Source organism: Callorhinchus milii, unplaced genomic scaffold, assembly GCF_018977255.1.
Source record: "Callorhinchus milii isolate IMCB2004 unplaced genomic scaffold, IMCB_Cmil_1.0 Scaffold18, whole genome shotgun sequence".
Lineage (NCBI taxonomy): Eukaryota > Metazoa > Chordata > Chondrichthyes > Chimaeriformes > Callorhinchidae > Callorhinchus > Callorhinchus milii.
In genome coordinates, this window is record NW_024704759.1 from 4,552,607 (window position 1) to 4,566,968 (window position 14,362).

General features: G+C 43.1%; 1 protein-coding gene across 3 annotated transcripts in view; it reads left to right on the forward strand.

The window, feature by feature from the left end:
* Window positions 1-14,362, forward strand: part of LOC103171906 (tyrosine-protein kinase Src-2) — a 69,206-nt gene that overhangs the window by 373 nt on the left and 54,471 nt on the right. The gene's annotated exons all lie outside the window — the stretch shown is intronic.

Here is a 14,362-nt window from a genome sequence, read left to right on the forward strand (position 1 = left end):
TGACTGTCTGACTGACTGACTGTGACTGTCTGACTGTGACTGTCTGTCTGACTGTCTGACTGTGACTGTCTGACTGACTGACTGTGACTGTCTGTCTGACTGTGACTGTCTGACTGACTGACTGTGACTGTCTGACTGACTGACTGTGACTGTCTGACTGTGACTGTCTGTCTGACTGACTGTGACTGTCTGACTGACTGTGACTGTCTGTCTGACTGACTGACTGTGACTGTCTGACTGACTGTGACTGTCTGACTGACTGTGACTGTCTGTCTGACTGACTGACTGTGACTGACTGTCTGACTGACTGACCGGTGGTGCATTGGGATCCGAGTCTCACCTCTCAGACTCTTTTGATCTGAATGGATATTTTTCTGTTACCAACATTGAGCGGAGGGGGAGGAGGGGGTCTGTGTGTCTGTCTGTGTGTCTGTGTTTGTGTCTGTGTGTGTTACCCCCAATTCATTGATGTCCTGGTCTGTGTGTTTATGTCCGTCTGTATGTCTGTGTCTGTATGTTTGTGTGTCTGTATGTTTGTATGTCTGTGTCTGTATGTCTGTGTCTGTATGTTTGTATGTCTGTGTCTGTATGTTTGTGTGTGTGTCTGTGTGTGTTACTCCCAATTCATTGATGCCCTGGTTTTGTGTCTGTCTGTCTGTGTGTCTGTGTGTCTGTCTGTCTGTCTGTGTGTCTGTGTCTGGTTTATGTGTGTGTGTGTGTGTGTGTTTTTTTGCCTAAAGTTTCTTTAATGTCAAATTGAATCGAAATGGAAAATATCTATTTTGGGGGATGGCCTGAAGTTGCTTTTATTTATTCCTCGTGTTTTGGGGGTTGACTTTTGACTGCATCGGAATGTCGGTGGGTTTGAAACTGACAAGGGATGGGGGGGGGGGTACAGTGTGTATGTTTGGGGGGGGGGGGGGGGGGTACAGTGTGTATGTTTGGAGGGGATGGGGGGGGGGGGGTACAGTGTGTATGTTTGGAGGGGATGGGGGGGGGGTACAGTGTGTATGTTTGGAGGGGATGGGGGGGGGTACAGTGTGTATGTTTGGAGGGGATGGGGGGTACAGTGTGTATGTTTGGAGGATGGGGGGGGGGTACAGTGTGTATGTTTGGAGGGGATGGGGGGGGTACAGGGGGTATGGTTTGTTTTTGAGGGGAGGGGGGGGGTACAGTGTGTATGTTTGGAGGGGATGGGGGGGGTACAGTGTGTATGTTTGGAGGGGATGGGGGGGGTACAGTGTGTATGTTTGGAGGGGATGGGGGGGGGTACAGTGTGTATGTTTGGAGGGGATGGGGGGGGTACAGTGTGTATGTTTGGAGGGGATGGGGGGGGGTACAGTGTGTATGTTTGGAGGGGATGGGATGGGGGGGGGAAAGCTTTTTACCCCCTTTCCCTTTATGACTGGTAGAAAATATTCAGCTCTCCATTCCCCCCCATCCCTCTGTCTCATCAAACATCCCTCTTATGATCAATGAAATGGCCCCATAGAGCTGATTGGAAATGACCCCCAATCTGATGCCCACACTCCAGCAATCTGGATTATTGTAGCCCCTAAAATGTTCAGCCAAAGACTGGAACTCTTCAAACTTGGGACGATCCACACAGCCAATCTTCATTTGACAGCATATTTTTGGCTGCAGGGAATATTTGCAAGAGATGCACACACACACACACACACACACAGAGCAGAGGTATTTTATTGGAGGGTATTAGGCTGTTAAAACATGGCTGTCTTGGTTTATCCCCCATATATAATAATGCTATTTGCATTCCAATTTCTGCTCTCAAATCCCCTTTGCCAAGTCGCCTGATCAGTCATTAGTGCGTTACTTAACAGAGGAATAACAAGTGTAGGATTGTGTCAATCCTGATTATAAAGGGGAACCCTGTATTATTTGCAAACCCCCCCCCAGTTAACAGTACAGACACATACACAAACACACACACAGGGAGATAAACAGTCTGAAATGTGGCCAGAAGGAATGGGGGAATAGAATTAGTGAAGCAGTAATGATCTGTTGCTGATGGGAGTTGGAGAGTGTGGGAGAGAGAGGGACAGAGGCTTATTGGAAACTGCTATATTTCCTGAGGTGTCTGATGTCTCACAGTGTTATCAGCGCAGTGGGTCAGTGTAGTGTGTGCACAGTAACTGGGAAACAGATACACCTGGCTTAGTCAGTAGGTGTGGGTGTGTGTGTGTGTGTGTGCGCATTAATTCTGGCATGATTCAGTTTTGTTTTTAATAATGTTGTCAAAGCTGGGGGTTGAGCAACTTTTTGCCCACCGGTGACAATTTAAGAGCGAAGGAGGAGGGATTTTATTTGGGGCCAGCCCGGTGTCTGAGACACGCGGAAACTCATCATCATGCTGAAGCGTCTCCAGAGCACACTTGGAATTCCATACATCCCACCTACACATGGACGTTCCAGAGATAGATGGATGGATAGATGGAAAGGAGGGACGCCACGCGTTTTGTGGGTGTGTGGGTGCGTCTCCGGTGACAACATTGCTACTGCATTTGTATCTGGAGTGGATTCTGGTGAAATATGAGTAACTGCGTGATTTAGCAAACCACATTTGTGTAGGGAGGGAACACATTGCCCATCCAGAGCCAGGGCGAGATGACTCGAAAGTCTGAAATCTTGCTGTTTTTCAGTGGATAACATGCCCAGTGACAGTTTGTGACTGCACTCTTATAAATTCATGATGAGCTACAATCCATAGATTTTTTTTAACATTGCAAGTGATGCAGTATAATAATGCATTTTTTGCGGTGTTATATTGTGTTCCACTGACTACATAATACCTACATTTGCTACAATCTTAGATCAAAATGTTTAATGTACTTTTGGTTATTATCGACCTGATGCTTTTTGCTGGAATAAGTTGGAGAAATGTAACCAAAGAGTATATCTTTATGAATAGAATGTCCCGTTATTTTCTGCTAGTTCACCAGTTTCAGAATTAGGGAAGTTTACTGCATTGAAGTTCAAAGTAATAAGAGGTGAAGTCCTTTGGAGAAGTTTAATAGAGGAACTTTAAAAAGAGGAATTGAATTAATCAAAAACTCATTTGTTTTAGATGAACTATCACCACTATAACTATTACAACAACAACAACATTACATTTATAGAGCGCCTTTCACGTCGGGAGGATGTCCCAAGGCGCTGGACAGTCAGGGGTCAGGACCCGAGCATGGGGGAGGGATGGGTTAGGGATGAGGGAAGGCAAAGAGGTGGGAGGGCGACCAAAGGTACGATCGAAGAGGAGGGTCTTGAGACCGGCCTTGAAGGAGGCAAGGGAGGAAGCGAGGCAAAGGGACTGTGGGATGGAGTCCCAGAGAGGCTGAAAGCCCGGCCACCGATGATAGGTTGGGCGGGAGACATGGAGCAGGCCAGAGCCCGCTGAATGGAGACAGCGGGCAGGTTGGTAGGGAGTCAGCAGGGAGTTACCTACTTACCACTAGCTACGACTACATCACTTTCTAATACTGGATTAAACCAACTCTGTAGTAGTCAGGTCTGAAAACACACAGCGCAAATTGGCTTCATGCCCCAAGTTGCTGTGTATGACATTAAATGGCTCTTGCTTAATGCAGGAGCATTCTGCCCCTCAATATTATCTCAGGCCAGACAATGTTGGTGTATGAATGATGTACTCAAAACATCAACGTGTACAGGGCAAGTAACATACTTAAGGTTGAAGTTTGATATATTTGCGCACACAAACACCCAAAGCGGAAATTGGATAGCTATTTAGGAAAGAAAGCAATTTGAAAATATGAGCAATATTCTAGGATTATTTATTCATTTTTTACTTTGGGACTGGCTGGATGGAGTGCAGGGTCTTTTCTGCTTCAGTTCAATATTATGAAGGTCAACAGTTATAATATAATAATAGTCCTTTCATTTGATATAGTGGCTAATCATGTTGTCTCAAAGCCCTTCACAGAATATGTTGTAAAGAAGATTGACTGTGTATTTTGTGGGTGTGTTCCTTATCTTCCCCAGTGAAATTATATTTGATATAAAAATTTGTTTAGATTCTGTTTTCAGTTAGAATTTTTGTCTGGGAAAAGCACTGGTGTTTCTCCAGAGGGACATATTCTGCATGGTAGTCGTAGATAAAATAGTATCTTTTATTTTGTCAGGTGAAAATGAATTTATTTTTTATGAGTGAAGGTTCTTTGTATAAATTAAAGCCACTGAAGGGATAGATTTGTTTTTAGTTTTTGCTGAAATGAAACTGGTTTAGTGAGGGAACTAAGGGTTGCCACATCTAGCCTTTGCTGTGGTACAGAGATCTTGAACGTGTGATGTTGTTAAACCATTAGAAGGGGGAATTCAGTCCCCATTCCTAGCCAACGCCATTGAACGTGCTGAGTAAAAACCGAGCACATTCCACATTGTATTCCTCCTATGCTGTACATAGTCGAGGAATACAACAATAACAACAACAGCTTGCACTTATATAACGCCCTCCACCCAGAGTAGCATCTCAGAGCGCTTACCAATGGCGGTGTCTGACTCGGAGCTGGGGTGGGGGGGAGAGGGGTCAGTAAGTACGGTTGAAGAGGAAGGTTTTCAGGCAGGACTTGAAAAAAGGGAGCGAGCGGGCAAGGCGAAGGGATTGAGGGAAAGTGTTCCAGAGTTTTGGGTGTAGTGGCTGAAAGCATAACCTCCGATGGTTGGGTCGGAGGGTGCGACGGACAAGCAGGAGGCCGGTGCCAGTCGAGCGGAGGTGCCGGGTGGTGGATTGGGGGGTGAGGAGGTCGGAGAGGGATGGAGTTTTGCATTTCATATAGCACTTTTCACGTCTTCTAGACGTCTCAAAGCACTTCACAGAATAGACTAAAGTGAATTGACTGTATATTTTTAGGCGGAAAGCTGCAGCCAATTGTGCACAGCAGCGTTCCCATAAACAGTCGTGGATTGAAATGACCAATTTATTATTGTTGCCAAAGAGTGAAGGGATTTAAACAATGAGTGTGAGGATCTTGAAGTCGATACTGGCAGGTAAGGCCTTCTTAGCTAATACTTGCTCTACATAGTCGCGTTGTCGGACTTAGAAAAGCAGAAAGAGGAAGAGGCCATTCAATCCATCAAGCCTGTTCCACAAGTTTATTAGATTTTGGCAGATCTTTTAAGCCCAATGCCCTGCCCATTCACTGTACCCTGATTGCCCAAATCTCTAAACATCTCTCCTCTAAACATCCCTATTAATTCCTAGTTTTAAGATTCCTGCTCGAGAGAGGGTGTGTTTGTGCGAGGAGGAAGGGGGCATTAACAGAGTAGAACAATTAATTTGAAAAGCAGAATGATCCGCCCCCACCACCTCCCCAGACCAAGAAAAAAAAGTCCGATCTTAAAACTTAAAAAAAAATTGACAATCCTTGCATTTGAGATATTTGCCCTTTACTCTCAAAGCGCTTCACGGGATTTTAATAGGAAGTATAGTGACTGTGTATTTTGTAGGCGAACATGACAGCCCAGTTTGCACATAACACAATGTCCCGCAAACAACCTTGAAGTGAATGACCAGTTTAATCCTGGGGGGGGGGGGGGGGAGGTTGCAAGAAATTTGTACCTGCATCAAACCTGCCCATATATGATTATAAATATCACGGAGTTGAACCTTTCTAATTGGATGACTAACATTCCAGAAAAGTCCTTGTTGCGTTACTGAGTGTGGATCTAAACGCCCACTTTGTTCTATGATAACAGAGTAGGCTGCCGCAGTTTTGCAATATTGTTCCACGTTCCACTCATTTTTAGACAATAGAATTGCCTGCCTTCAAATTATTCTGATGCAAATCACTGTACAGTACGTTTTGTTATGGAAAGATTTCATAATTGTTGCTTCTGCATCGCGCTGTTGCTTGTAGTCATTCACTGGCAGATCTGAAGATACTTTCTGTATCCTGGAACTGAATTAGTTTCTTCCCCAGATTGTTTCTGTTGCTTGAATAACTTGCCTGCATTGACACAACGTGACAAAAGAACCTTGCAGTAGTTTTGCTAAGTGGGAAAACAAAACATATCCTGAAGCCATGTATGTGTCATCATCTGGAATTATTATTTCTTGTATGTTTGTAGTTTATATTCATAGCTTGTCTCTTTTTTTAAAAAAAATATCCTGCACTGCTCTCCTACGATTACCAACGTTGGATGCAGGTCTCAAGTTGCCAAGACTTGTATTGGAACGCTAGGCTCTGTGTCAGTGGATGGGCATTTCTCAACTGAAATGACTGCGTGAACTGAGTTGCTTTTCCATTCCCAACCCTCACCCGAAACATTCATTCACACAAAAATAGCTCAAACCCTATTTGTCAGCTTGGTTTAGATTGGTAGCGCTCTTCACCTCTTGAATCAGAAGGATGTGGATTCAAGCTGCGCAGTATTGTCGGAGGCTCTGTCCTTCAGATGAGATGTTAAACTCTGCCCGCCTGTTCAGCTGGATGTTAAGGATCTCACAGAGCTATTTGAAAGAGGAGGTTCTCCCAGTGTCCCGGCCAACACTACCTCAGCTAAAAGTGGTCATTCACTTGGTAGCTGTTTGTGGGCAAATTGACTGCCGTGTTCACCTACAAAATAAACAATCACTACACTGTACAGTGGAGACTAATTGTAAGGATTCTTATCTAAATCCACCGTGTCCATCCTTGCATCAGGCCTGAGAAGAGTTCACAGAATAATTTTGCAATTGGTTCATAATATTTTATATCCTACACCTCAGCAAGAACGTCACAGATGGGATTTAACATTTTCTCTCTCTTCTTCCATCTCCCCCATAAGAATATCAGGAAGTGAAGTTTTCTTTAAACAGAGCCCCTTCGTTATGCCTCTGAGGATGAATTAGATGTTGGAGCTCTGTATTGTTCAAATCAGCTCAGATAGGAGCAATTTGCTAGTGGAAACAAACTAACCTCACAGCCTGAGATTGTTTGAACTTGTGCCAGTAGCTGGGAGTATGTGATGATTATCGGAAATGCTAGAAGAGAGAAAATCTGTTGGGTTACTTGTAGTCTCAGCGGTGCAAATTACTGACATCTACAATGTCTAGTTTACAGGTCTGCAAGTACATTGTTAGTGCAGTGCTGGGATTTAAAGTGTACCGATAAGTGTCCCTTGTCCTTCATTTAGTTTCTAAGTATTGCCGTTGTGAACGATATTTTACAATTCACTAAAACTGCATAATACGCTCAGTCACTAAAATGAGATGTGGGAGGTTTTCAGATTATTTGCATAAAATCAACTATTGCATTTTCTTAAAGGAGCTATTAATTTATTTGCAGCCTTGTGAAGATTGAGAAGGGTGTGGGGGTGGCGGTGGAGGGGTGCGGGAGGGGGGCTGGGAGCGCAGGGAAGAGTTGTCATTAGGTATCTCTGAGCGAATGCAACACTTAAGCAAAGCCATCAATCATGGATTGCTGAATTAATGTTAAAATCAACTTATAGGGACGCGCATGACATGATAGCATTTTACGGCATGTTAGCAATGTCATCAATAATTGTAAACATTTGTTTAAATGTAACCAGACATTTATTCGTTAGCATTCGAACTGTATTTAAATCCAGATCAATGTACAAGTCGCTTGCCAAAACATTATTGCTGCGTGGATTCAGGTTATCTCTTAATCAGGATTTTCTATGCAGCGGGAAATGGTAGATTGAAATTATATGCCTTACTTGAATTAATTATACATTTCTTCAGACTCCACAGCTCCACAAATGCTCACGCTTCAGTGATATACCTATGCCCCCTGTTTGCTCAATCTGTTCAGCGTTTGACTGTTTCTGTTTCAATTTGACAGTTAGTTAGACATACTGGGCACTATTCAAAAAAAGAAAGGTGATTCTCCCAGTTGTCGTGGCCAACAATTCTCTGCATAAAATCAGTCATTCACTTAATTGGCTGCTGTAACACACAGTCACTACATTTCACAGTAAAATCCTGTGAAACGCTTTGAAATGTCTAATGATGTGATAAGGAGGGATATCAAGTGCAAGGATTACATTTTAGGTGCAGATTAGCTACATAAAGCACAACTCTGATTTCTGTTGACTCCAATCTAACTCATGTTCCATAATTTATATATTAGTTCTGTCAAATCATTAACGTTTTAAAAATGAAAACCGTTCAAACTGTCGCAAGCCTGGACATCATTTAGCCTTTGTTCTGAAATGGCATAAAGAAACTTCAACTGGATGGTACACTCACACACTGGGGCCAGTTTTGGGTGCAGATGAGACGGGGACAGATTTCACAACCCAAATCCAAACTCGTCCCTCGTTACCAGCTGACTACGGGCTCCGAAACACTAACCGTGTGAAGGGCATTATATGAGTGCAAATTGTTGTTGTTGTGGTTGTTGTTGACGCTCTCCTCATGTTCCTCCTGTGATGTCAATCCGCTCGTCTCGTCAGGAACTTGAAAGTCAAAGCAAAGTTGCATGTTTTTACAGACAGCAACCGCGGCTTTGCCAACAGCAGAGTTGAGGCAATTTCATTCAATCCACTGGCACGGGAATGACTGTCTGACCTCAAATTGTTGCGTAGTGTCTTCATGGAAACCAAGTATGCAGTACTTTATCTGACTTTGCACACAGGTGATGTGCCATGTGACAGTCCCTTTAGTGTGTGTAACTTAACCCGCGCACTTAGCTTTGCCTGCAGTGGTTCCACATTAAGTGCTGAAACCTCTTCCTAGTCGTGGGTAGTTTTCTTTGCTGTTGAAAAGCCTTGAAACAGAGGACAGTGCTGGGGTTAAAAAGAGGAGATGATAGCCTCCAGTCACTACAGCAATAAATCTTGTGAAACATTTTGAGACATCCTCCCTACGTTAAAAACGCTGTGTCAAGGAATGTTATTATTATCATAAGCCCAGAAAGCGTGTTGGGTTCTTAAAGCCTGTAGATTTACAAAGACTGAGAGAGGTAAGGAATTCCAATCCTGAGCTCCTGAGAAAAAATGAGTTGGGTCTCTAATATAATACCCAATTTCATGCTTGTAATATCACCATTGCAGGTCTCCATTCCTAAGGTATAACTCCACGGCTAATTCGAGCACCTAAACATATTAACCACAGCATCACCTTTTTACGCTCCTATTTTAGGACACCACACTCTTTCCCATTTAAAAGGCATTTACCCAATACCATATTTAATCCCTTACAAGAATTGATGTCTTGAGCGTTTCGTACAGATACTTCTTATATCTGACTTTTGTATTTCAGAGTCTATGCACCGTCAGCATTTATACTGGTAGTAATGTACTCTTTTAATGGCTGTGTTAGTATAATCCACAAGCTAAGGTAAAAATGCTTTTCTAACTAGCTTTAACTTGTTGCGGCCAGTGTAGCATTGCTCATACTGCTAACTCTTCGCTTTGCGGAATTCAAGAAATTGAATTTCTTTCGCCTGGTTATTTTTCTTAAACCACACACAATCGCTGGTCTCTTGTGGCGATTTGCTGTTTAACAAAGTATAAATAATCTTCCCCTTGAGGTTGTTTTGTTGCCCATAGCTTGTTCGAAACAACTGCAAAGAATTTTGAGCGAATGATGGATTGGACCTTTGTGCTAATGCTAATTGGGAGCGAGGATGTCTGAGGATGTCTGAGCAGCAGCTCTGTGTTACTGTTGGACAACAAATGTAGTATTTCCTTATTGATATTGAACGGCTCCGGCAACATAAAACACCATTAGTCTAGTTGAGGATGCCCAAATCCATGGTATTTACATGTACAACGTGCAAAAGGACTATGTTGAAATATTTCAAGCGCGCTCAGTTTACGTTCCACAGCTGGTTAACATCTCCAGATAAAATACCTTCATTTTAACCACCGTGCAAAGTATACAGTGAGCCTTTGATCTTGAGGTTTGTACAGGGAGTTGCTATTTTCAGCTCGCCTTCTATTGTATATCTTAAATATGTCAAATATACTTTCTATTGATTATCTTTGATATAAAATCATGTCAAATTTATCTCATCTTGTTTGACACGCAATGAGAATTCACCTCCACTATTTATCTTCCTTTTTAATTTACCCTTTCAATTATTGAATTTCACTATAGTTTGGCCAAGGTTAAGTATCGTCAGACATGGTTTATCTTGTCTAACCTTTCCAACCTCCGTGGTGTCCAATATTATATTGCTTGTACCTCATAACCAAGTCAAAAAAAAGTCCTTGGGTTTCGTCAGTAGCAGATGGTCGAAATCAACTGAAGGGATATGAGAGTCCTTATTGATTCTTATCTCACATACTGAGCCAAAACAAACTTGAAACCGCATTGATATCTGCAATTTACGCTGTCCATCCGTTGTTCTATATATAACCAGACCTCTCCCATGCACATGTCAAACACACTCGCATTATGCTACAGAAATGAATTGCCGTGGAACCCCCTTTAAGAGAAGGAAAGGAGGGACAAGGAGAGTTCCTTCAGGCTCTGCCATATGGTGAATTTGATAAGCTCTGGGGAAGATTAATGTTTAAATTGCATTGGAATGCTTTCACGTAGCTGACCATTTTGAAACTGGAAGAAGTTTAAGACTTGCTTGAATCTCACCATATTTTGGCATTCGTTGGAAAGGTAAGGATGATATACTTGTGATGCAACATCAATTTCTATTTATCCAGTGCCTTTCAAAGTGCCTGAAAGTCTCAAAGTACATTAGATAGATGGAGCAAGAGCCCGAGCTGGGAATGACTGCTGTGGAAAAGCAAAAGGGAGACGGAGAGGGAATTGGAAAGAGAATAGCAAACAGCAGGGCAAAGGGTACAAGGATGAAATACTTAACTTAATTCCTTAACTTAACTGCTCAGGTGTTTTTTTTTGTGTATCTACAGGTTGGAGAAATCAAACTTGTGATATTACTATTGTAGTCTATCTATGGCCAAAATCCACTGGAGAAATTTCACAGGTTATTTATTGGTCTGCTGCAACTAACACTTAGTGGTTGGAGTTTCTTCAAAACTCAGGGGTGGAGGGAGCACCAAACTTTCCAGTTGGCTATTGAGAAATTAGCCATTTTCCACTTCTGGCATCATCAGTTCTTTAATTCTTTGGGGTGAAGGGGATGAAGTTATGTAACTCTGGACTAAAGGAGCAAGAAGGAATCTTGTGCTTCTATTGTCCCTGTTTCAAGCATCTCACCAGAAGTCCTACTATTCCAAAAATCCAGATGTAAGGAAGAAGTTGCAAATGCTATAGGAAGGTGATGCCGTTCCTTTAACTGTGCTGTGTGTGGCGTCATGTTTGTGGGGACAATGTTAGCTTTTGCAACCCAGAATTTTCTGCACAATTGTAGGTTCCGTGTTAAAGGAACATCCGCCTACAAAACACACATTCGCTGCACTTTACAGTCAATCCTGTGAAGTGCTTTGAGCCGTCCTCCTGAGGTGATAAGGCGCTGTATCAAACACAAGGATTATTATTTTCGAACGCTGAGATCATGTTGTGCAAAGCAGCTGATGGTAATTAAAGGCAGGCTTCCACCTCTAATGTTATCATGTGGCAAGTAAAGGGCATCCTTTCAGGGGAGAGAGGGGCAATGCAAGGCAAAGCTAACCCAGGTCACTTACACATCTAGTGCTGTGGCTTGTTACAGGGTTCATGCCTGGCAATAGCTTTTCCTTCTCAGTCTCTCAGTCAGGAGATGAACAGCAGAAAGTGAAACCAAACACAGCAATCTGAATGTTTAGCCTTCTTCTAAAAGATGTAACAAACGTACAGAAGTGATTTCCTTTTTGTGTTAATTTTGTAAGTGGAAACGTGTTGAACTTTGTGTTCCTGCAGTAGGTTGGCTCAGCGGTCTTGAACAAATGTGCTGTCACTTCTGGGTGCTAAGTCCAGAGCAAGCCCAGATCCAGCAAACAGATGAAAGTCTCCACGCTTTTGCAAGCTCTTAGTGAAATTTAGCAAGATTTCTAAACCCATATCACCTGAGATCACAATTCCACCAGACAAAACTGCACATATACTGGCAATCTCCTTATACAGAGTACAGCGGGGTGGATAGTGTGGAGAGTGGGGAATGTTCTCTGTATTGTTGGAGTAAAGTCGAACAGCTTTCCTCTGGACCAGTGCCACTTTATACCTTGTTAGGGAGTGAGTACTTGATATGGGTGGAACAGTGGAATGGATTCCACCGTTCTGTTCCTGACGCCTTCACACTGATAAGTGCACAACCCTGAACAGAAAAATTTAGTTTTTATTGTGTAGAGTTTATGAAAGCAGCTGAGAGTGCTATCCCGAAATTGCTGTAACAAGGCACAGCATTTGGGGCCAGAGAGAGAGTGAATTTACTCAGAATCAAACCTGTGTTTATAACAAAGATGTTAGAGACTGGCAGAGTATTTTCTTTTAAAAAAAAGTTTAATTTTTGACCGCCAGACAGTGGCAGTCAAACTTTGCCACTGTCCAGCGTTCTGGACTGCTTCCCTGCCCGAAGGACGCTATATAAATGCAAGTTGTTGTTGTTGTTGTAATTCTCCAGCATGTTCTCCAAGCATTTCATGGGATTTTACTGTAAAGTGGAATGACTGTATCTATCCTTGAACACGGCAGCCAATTTGCGCACCACCGTGTGCCACAAACCACCGTGAAGTGAATGACTGAGGGATTGTTGGCCAGGACACTGAGAGCATCTCCCTTCTCTTTTCATATTCGTGTCACGGGAACTTCAATGACCATTTGACAGGGCAAGATAGGGCCTCCAAAGGACAGCACCTCCGAAAGTACCGCACTGTTATTTCATTGGTGTATCAGTCAATACAGTGAGTTCAAAGTAACGATGTGGGGCTTGAGCCCATGACCTTCTGAGTCCAGTGGCCCTGAATGAGGACAAAACAAAAGTAGGAGAAAAAAAAATTCTCACCCAGTCCAGTCTATTCCCTGTGCCTCCCCCGTGGTGGGTGATAACTTACAATATCTCAGTGGCAGCTGGCAATCTCAAGCTGTCTTTCTTTCACTGGTTCTGCTGCAGCTGCCCTGACAGAAAGGCAAGCTAGACTGCTCTCTCCAGAGGCACAGATATCATCCTCACAGCGGGTTATATCTATGCCACGCAGAGGCAGGGAGGAAGAGGATGCACTGACTCTGTAATTTCTGGCCGCTGGTTGGGGTCAGGTCACGTGGTTTTCTTTTTGCTTGGCTGGCTTGTGTCAACCTTCCCCAGACACTGAACGCAATTGTAAAACCTTGAACATCAATGATAAAATGCGCTGGAAATCTGGACAGCTAAAAACGCTTGTGGTTCTGGCTAAACTAGAAATATCAAACCATTGAGACGGGAGGCCAGGCCTGTCGGTTGCCTTTCATTTCAGGTGTCTTAAGATACAGTGTTGTAAACCACATGGTTTTCATCACTGATGTGCCTTCCCTACACGCTGCTGTATTTGCTGTTGTCCTGTTCAATAGCTGAGCTGCTGGAGATCAACCGCCTCAATGAGGATCAGAGATTGAACCTGGCATTTTGCTGATCCGTTTGGCTCAGTGCCATTGTTAGGCAAGCATTTACTAGTTGACGTTTTTCTTTTAAGCAATCGCTTCCTTATTGGTATCAACCTGAGTCGGTTGTTAGTATGCTCACCTCCGAGTCAGAAGCTCATGGGTTCAAGCCCCACATCAGGACTTTAAGCTCACCGTCTAGTCTGATGCACCAGTGAAGTGTCAGTTGCACTGGATTGTCGGAGGTGTTGCTTTTCCCTCGTTAAAACCGAGGACTAAACTTCCCCTTTCAAATGGTCATTAAAGTTGCCACGGCAGAACTTATTATGAAAACAAAAAGGAGTTTCTCCCAGTGTTCAGGCCAACAATCCCTGAGTCATTCACTTCCACTTCATGGCTGGTTGTGTGACAAGGCTGTGTGGAAATTGGCTGCTGGGTTCACATATAAATTCACAGTTACCCCACGTTACAGTAAAATCCTATGAAATGCTTTGGGACATTTCGTCAGTGTGACAAGGTGCTGTGTCAAATTTAAGGATTATTATTTACAATGTGCCGAATGTCTCAAATTCATGCGCAATCTCACACTGTGGATGTCTCGACAATATCATAACTCGCTGTATTAATTTGACAAACTGCAGAACACAACTAAAGCACAGTTAAGAAAAGGTACACAGTAGAAACAATGCCAAATATGTTTCATTTCCCAAGGGAATTCCGGCATCCATAACACCAGTTCATTTAATGCTGAGAACTCCAGCTTGTTTCAAATGATAAATGTGCTGGAAGTTTGGAACAGCTAAAAAGCTCATAGCTCTGACTAAACTACAGCTATCGAACCACTGAGACATGTGCTGGAGAGGTGTGGGTGTTCATGTTAAGTGGCTGAAGACTGGAAATGAACAG